The sequence below is a fragment of the Parus major genome, chromosome 6 (assembly GCF_001522545.3).
Source record: "Parus major isolate Abel chromosome 6, Parus_major1.1, whole genome shotgun sequence".
Classification (NCBI taxonomy): domain Eukaryota; kingdom Metazoa; phylum Chordata; class Aves; order Passeriformes; family Paridae; genus Parus; species Parus major.
Window position 1 is genome coordinate 33,804,822 of NC_031775.1, and position 6,066 is coordinate 33,810,887.

General features: G+C 51.4%; 1 protein-coding gene across 1 annotated transcript in view; it reads right to left on the minus strand.

Moving 5' to 3' along the window:
• STK32C (serine/threonine kinase 32C) overlaps nucleotides 1-2,564 on the minus strand; it is a 24,003-nt gene extending 21,439 nt beyond the window's left edge. Inside the window, exon 1 of the mRNA XM_033515803.1 lies at nucleotides 2,488-2,564. The gene's annotated coding sequence lies outside the window, so the exon portion shown is untranslated. The remainder of the gene's footprint in view (nucleotides 1-2,487) is intronic.
• Nucleotides 2,565-6,066: the final 3,502 nt, after the last annotated feature.

Sequence of the window (6,066 nt, forward strand, 5' to 3'; positions counted from 1 at the left end):
TGGGGTCACACAGTTGGGGTCACAGCTGGGGTCACAGTTGGGGTCACACAGCCGGGGTCACAGCTGGGGTCACAGCTCCCACTGAGGGTCTACTCAGACACTGGCTCCTAAATATCCTCCTGAACGTGGGCAGAGAGTGGTTAAATCAAGCAAAGCAACAAAGTCACTCCTAAATTTTTAATGACACTTGCCAGGAAGGTAGTTTTATGTTTTCTGTAATTAAATGTGAGTTGTAAATTACTTGGTAAACGCAAAAAGCTTTTCTCAGCGTCAGAGGAAATTCAGCATATTGACATAAGCATCCAGAAAGATGACAGATGAATCATTTCAGCATTTTGTTGAAAGTGTGTGTACAGTTCTGATGCCTGATAGACTGCCACGTGCTAGACTTAACCTTTCTGCAATGCAAAATGCAGAGTGAGCAGCCACAGGGAGCAGCCACAAGGAACAGCTCTCTTCAAAGCCAAGAGTTCTGCCCTGGGACAAGAATTGGTTTTTCTCTGTTTCATGTTTTGAGCAGAATTAATTTTCTGGGTGCTGCTCCTTAAAAGAATAAAACCTCCTTCTCTGGAAAGTTTATATTTGAAGTATGAATCTTCTCCTATCAGCTTGAAACAAAAATGTGAGCTGCTCTTTTCCACTAAGGTTTTGAGTTAGTGATTGGTCTTTGATTGTGAGCTGAAGACTCAAGACCCTGAGTATTCCTGTTCTCACCAGGAGTGTCTGGGGAGACTCCCTTCTGCTGTTTGCCTCATCCTCATACACAAGGACTGAGCTGGTATTTAATCATTCACCATCATTCAACAGGAGCCCAGAAATCTGACAGAGCTCTCCTTGCTCAAGGGATGTGGCTGCAGAGAGGGGTGAGTGTTCAAACCACCCCCTCAGACCGTCACAGTGACTTGCACACTGCTGGCAATCCATTTTCATCAGCCCTGGAAGTCCCAGGCAGACTTTCATGGAAGCCCAGCAGGAATTCACGTGGGTGGGCTGTGCCAGAGCAGGATAATCGATCTCCTGGTGTTCATCAGGAAACTGAGGCTCTATGGAAACATCTTCTCCAGAAAGGAGCACTGATGGCAGCTCTGGGCCTGGGGTCCCCTCTGCTGCCTCTCAGAACAGCTGCACCCTCCCCATGCAGACTGCGGCTGACTTTGTGCTGCTGCTGTTATTCAGCACCACAACTGCTTCATACACATAAAGTATCCTAAAAGAGATTTTCAGTAACTGGTAAAAAATTGTGTTCTGACCAAACAAGTCTCAGATCTCCTGGGAAATTTCTGCTTTTGCAGTTTCCATCTTCCAGCTGTCCAAGTATAGCAGGTCAGGCTGCTCCCGTGGTCCAGTGGAACAAGACCTTACCACAGAGGGAGAAGGCAAAGGACAGTGTGGGTCATCTCCAGAGCCAGATCTGGATTCCTCACCCTCACAGCTTCAGCTTTTGATCAGAGTATGATGGGAGAAAGCAGCCAGGACGAGCTGACCGGGGGGAAGGCGAGCAGGCACCCAGCTGTGCTGTGTGTGGCACCGGTGTGTGGGGACACTCGTGATCCCCACTGAGCCAGGCTGGGCACTTCCACGGCTTTGGCTGCACATTTCACACGATTTCCAAGGCCCTTCTCCTCCAAAGCCCCAGTGCTGGCACACGGCCCCAGCCTGCACAAGAGGCCCCTGAGCAGGTGACAGAGCCTCAGCACCCCGAGGTCACTGCCCAGGGCCGCTGCCAGCCCCAGCGCACACGGGGACTCACCCGGCGGCACAGAGCCACCTCTGCCGCTGGCTCACTGCACAGCACGGCTGCCACAGGGGCTGCAGAGCTCCCAGTGCGGCCCTGGGCTCGTGCACATCCCCTGAACGCCGTGCTGGCACCGCCAGGACAGGGGACAAACACCCAGAGCCACCTGCACAGGGACAGAGGGAGAGCCGGAGACGCGGGGAATGGAAAAGGACTGACACCAGGGAAGCAACCAGTGAGCGACTCCCAGAGATGCACAGCTCTTTGATCATCACCTCCCACATCCTCCTACATGCTTGGCAAGAAAAACCAGTTAAAAATAAACAACAAAACCTCCTCAGCATAACTGATTCCTGATTGGGAAAACAGCCCAGGACTTCACAGAACTCCTCTGACCAGAGTGGCAGCTCAGTCAATCACCAAGGACAATTCCAGCACCTTCCCACCTCACCATGCCCCCCACAAGCCAGACATCCCCACAGGAAACTGGAAACATAAAGAATGTTTGCTGTAAAACGGTCACAATTGTGCTGGTAATTTACAACACATCTGTTGCACCAAGATGCCAAGAATTAAAGCAATGCCAAGTGGCAACAAGGTATTTTCCTGAACATTTTTCCTGTGTTGACTGAGCAGCCATGGTAGAAAAATACAAAAATAGCCAATGCTGGCCCTGTTACTGTTCCAATAAACCACAAGTACATAACAGCAGACACCTGATAAACCATGCAAGACTGAGAGCTCGAGCCTACCTTGCCAAAGCTTCCCTTCCCAATCGCCCGGAGAATCTGGAAGTGGTCAAAGTTCACTACAAGGTAAAGAAAAAAGGATTTACATTTGTGAATGCTTCACTACAAATAAGCTTGCATTTAAAAGAAGACAGGGAAACAACTACAGAGCATTGGCCAAGCTTTTATTAGGAGTTTTCCTCTGGGGAAGCTGCAGGACAGCAGCTGCTTTCCTTTCTTTTCACGTGTTTGAGGGGGCTGGCAGGGGTGGGATGAGGTTACAAAACGAGGGGTTTAGCACAGGTTAAAAACAGCTTCGGCCTCTGAGGATCCAGGGGAGCTTCCCAGAGCTCAGAGGCCAACTGTGATTGTGGGAGTGTGGGGAGAGCCCTGCCCCACAAACACAAACACTGTTCCTGCCCCACAAACACTGCCCCACAAACACAAACACTGTTCCTGCCCCACAGCCCCAGCCCCACAGCCCCTGTCCCACAGCCCCTGCCCCAAAAACACTGCCCCACAAACACTGTCCCTGCCCCACAAACACTGTCCCAGCCCCACAAACACTGTCCCTGCCCCACAAACACTGTCCCAGCCCCACAAACACTGTCCCTGCTCCCTCGCTCAGGCAGTGCTGGCTGTGCTGGTGTTGGTGCTGCCAAAGGACACCATTTAGGGCACAGGAACAGCCTCCACTCCCTTCTGTGCAAACCCATCTGGAAGAGATCCATTGTTTTTCCAGATCCAGCAATGAGTGAGGAGCAATGACAAGAGATGATCGTGCAGCTCTAACACCTCAGCCACTGCCTCCATCAGCTGCTGCTGCAAACAAAATTATTTTTATACCAAAGTACTGCTGTGATTTAATTTAATATCAGTTTTAAATAAAGAAGACAAGGTGAGGAGGAGCTTGCTGATGGACTGAGCCCACCTGCTCAGATAGCTGCCAGCCCTTGACAGCTCTGCCATGAGACCCTGACCGAGCACGGGACTCTCTGCATTCCTTGCCAGGTGTCTGGATGAGAGGAAATGCTCGGCATGGGCTTGGTGGTTTGCAGCATGAAGTGGTCAACAATGAGCACTGAGCCTCTTGACTGGCCACAGAGACCAGAACCACTCAGAAAGAGTGGGAACAAAGAATTCACTATAAATATTACAAGTCCCACTCCCAGATCTTAAATAAATGCACATCTGTCATCTCTGAGGATGAATCAAGAGCCCACGCATGCCCATGGAGTTCCTATTACCCTTTTGTGCTAGGCTTATATCCAAAATATTGTTATTGTCACTTTTGTGGGACGTTTTCTGCAGGAGAGCTCAGAAAACTTTGCCAAATGAAACTGCAAACAGAATGTGGGCCAGCTCGTACTCTGTGTCTCCTGCACTCGCAGTTCCCTCCCCCAGTGGTGCTGATGCCCCACGTCTGCCTTTGGCTGGTTTAGCTGACTTTGTGGTGATCAGTCAAAGGCTGCAGTCCCTGATGGTGGAGAAGGATCTTATTCCAACCTGAATGACTCTGTGATCTGCCTGAGATTTCCCCAGCAGCTCCCACAGCAGACCCCGCGGGCACACCGCTGCCCCCACCCCTTCTGACAACCTCCCAAGTCCCAGGGCGAGGGTGGTGTCACCTCCTCATCACCTCCCTGCTCTGGGGGCCTTTTGTTTAAGCAGTGATTTTATTGAGAATTCTCCTACCACCCCTATAGAGGAGCTGCAGTGAGCAATGCAAAACTGCAGCTTCAGCTTCAGAAATATTCTGTAAAATCTTCTGACCAAAGCATTTGGAGCAACAGATGAAATGTTTTCCACGTGCAATCAAACCCCCTGGCTGACCTCCCATCACCGAGAGGATGCTCAGCTACACTGAGCCCCTTGGAAGGGCAGCATTTCTTGACAATTAAACCACGTGCAAGTGCTCATCATCTGCCATCGCTCCAGGAGGACAGCTTTGGAGAATTCTTTGCTATAATGTTTGGAATACTGTGTAAAAAGGCAGTGCCACTGAGAAAACAAACCCCAAAGTGTCATTTCCATGTATCCATGACTACAACTGATCTGGGAAGCTTGCTGGAGTCAGCAGGCAGGAAACAAACCTAGATATGAATATTCACCAGGTCCTTGAACCGATCAGCAGAGATGTCACTTTTAATAAATTAGCACAGAGTTCTGCTGATGGGAAGTTCAGATGATGCACTGACTGGTTTCCCAGTTCCAGTATTTTCTGCAGGATTCAGGAGCAATCTGATAATTCTATGTAATAAACGATTCTATGATTACATGATCCCGATAAAGCAAAATCAATCTCAGCATCTGAAGAAGAAAATCATAGTAGCAGTGTGTTGCTTTTTGTGCACAACACACTGGATTACTAAGAATGTTAACTTATCACTACAGAATATGTGATTATCCCAAAAATAGAAATCCTGAACCTGCCTGGAACAATTGCGTGTGCTCCAGAGGCTCCGCTCTCGGCGCTGACAGGAGAGAGCTGTCATTCAGCACAGCCAGAAGAGCTGATTATCCGGGGGTGACTGCTCCGAGCCTGAGTCACAGGCGCCAGCGCAGGCTTTGGTGGCAGCGAGCAGGAGGTGACAGCTGCTGCCTCTGCCAGCCCTGCTCACCCTCTGGCTCCAGCACGGCTCCCGCAGCCACAGCCTGGAGACACAGAAATGCCCTGGCTCGAGGATGAGCTGGAAACTCCCGGGAGGGGACTGGAACCTGGATGCTTTGGGAAGCAAAGAGGCTGCTCAAGGCCTGGGACAGGCTCCTGCAGGCACAGCCATGATCCAAGCCTGGCAGTGCCCAGGAGACATTCGGCCAATGCCCTTAGGAGCGTGCTTGAGCTTTGGGCAGTCCTGAAGCACAAACAGAGGCACTGGATGGGTCCAGGTGAGTGGGACTAGTAGGTGCCTTACAACTGAAAATACTCTGTTCTTCTGTCCCATCCCATTCCATCCCAAGCCCAGCTGCAATGTGCAAACAGGAGGAGCTGACTGGCCCATCACACCTGCCATGCCCCACGGCTGTTTCCTCAGCTGCTCACAAGAGCAGGACACCAATCGCTCCACAGGCTCCTCCAGCAGCTCCTTATCACCGTGCCACCTTGGCAGGGGACACAGGACACTGGCATTTGCCATGTGCTGCTTCCTGCCTCTCCCCGGCACCAAGTGACAAACCATGAATCACAAATAAAGATAAATAGCCTGCCTTTGCTCTGTGTCTGTGGCTTTGTTTTCCAGCTCCAGGAATGTGTGACAAGCAGGGTGGCAGGGATGGCAGGGAATGACAGGGATGGCAGGGGTGACAGGGATGGCAGGGTATGGCAGGGATGGCAGGGGGTGACAGGGATGGCAGGGTATGGCAGGGGATGGCAGGGGATGGCAGGGATGGCAGGGGATGACAGGGATGGCAGGGATGGCAGGGGGTGGCAGGGATGCCTGGAATAGCAGGAATGCCTGGGATAGCAGGGATGAGCAGGAATGCCTGGAATAGCGGAGATGGCAGAACCCCACATGCCCAGAGGACCTCCCCAAACCTCATGCAGCCCAGCCCTGCCCACTGCACAACAGAGTGCCAGGTGCTGCTATGACATCCCTGTAATTA